Consider the following 913-nt stretch of genomic DNA (forward strand, 5'->3'; position numbering starts at 1 on the left):
TTTAGGGTAACTCGAGTCGAGGAGGACGTCGTCACGGTAGCGACGACGAACGCCGAGACGAGCACATGACACCAATGCCACCCTGTCTATCTTAGGGTTACTCGAGTCGAGGCGGACGTCGTCGCGGTAGCGACGACGGACGCCGAGACGAGCACGTGGCACCACTGCCACCCCGTCTATCTTAGGGTAACGCGAGTCGAGGCGGACATCGTCGCGGTAGCGACGACGGACGTCGAGACGAGCACGTGACACCATTGCCGCCCAGTCTATCTTAGGGTAACGCGAGTCAAGGCGGACGTAGTCACTGTAGCAACGACGGACGCCGAGATGAGCACGTGGCACCACCGCCACCCTGTCTATCTTAGGGTAACGCGAGTCGAGGCGGACGTCATCGCTGTAGCGACGACGGACGCCGAGACGAGCACGTGACACGAATGCCACCCTGTCTATCTTAGGGTAACGCGAGTCCAGGCGGACATCGTCGAGGTAGCGACGATGGACGACGAGACGAGCACGTGACATGAAAGCCACCTTGTCTATCTTAGGGTTACTCGAGTCGAGGCGGACGTCGTAGCGGTAGCGACGACAGACGCCGAGACGAGCACGTGGCACCACTGCCACCCCGTCTATCTTAGGGTAACGCAAGTCGAGGCGGACATCGTCGCGGTAGCGACGACGGACGCCGAGACGAGCACGTGACACCATTGCCACCCAGTCTATCTTAGGGTAACGCGAGTCAAGGCGGACGTAGTCACTGTAGCAACGACGGACGCCGAGAAGAGCACGTGGCACCACCGCCACCCTGTCTATCTTAGGGTAACGCGAGTCGAGGCGGACGTCATCGCTGTAGCGACGACAGACGCCGAGACGAGCACGTGACACGAACGCCACCCTGTCTATCTTAGGGTAACGC

The sequence above is a fragment of the Triticum aestivum genome, chromosome 4D, assembly GCF_018294505.1.
Source record: "Triticum aestivum cultivar Chinese Spring chromosome 4D, IWGSC CS RefSeq v2.1, whole genome shotgun sequence".
In the NCBI taxonomy this organism is placed as follows: Eukaryota; Viridiplantae; Streptophyta; class Magnoliopsida; order Poales; family Poaceae; genus Triticum; species Triticum aestivum.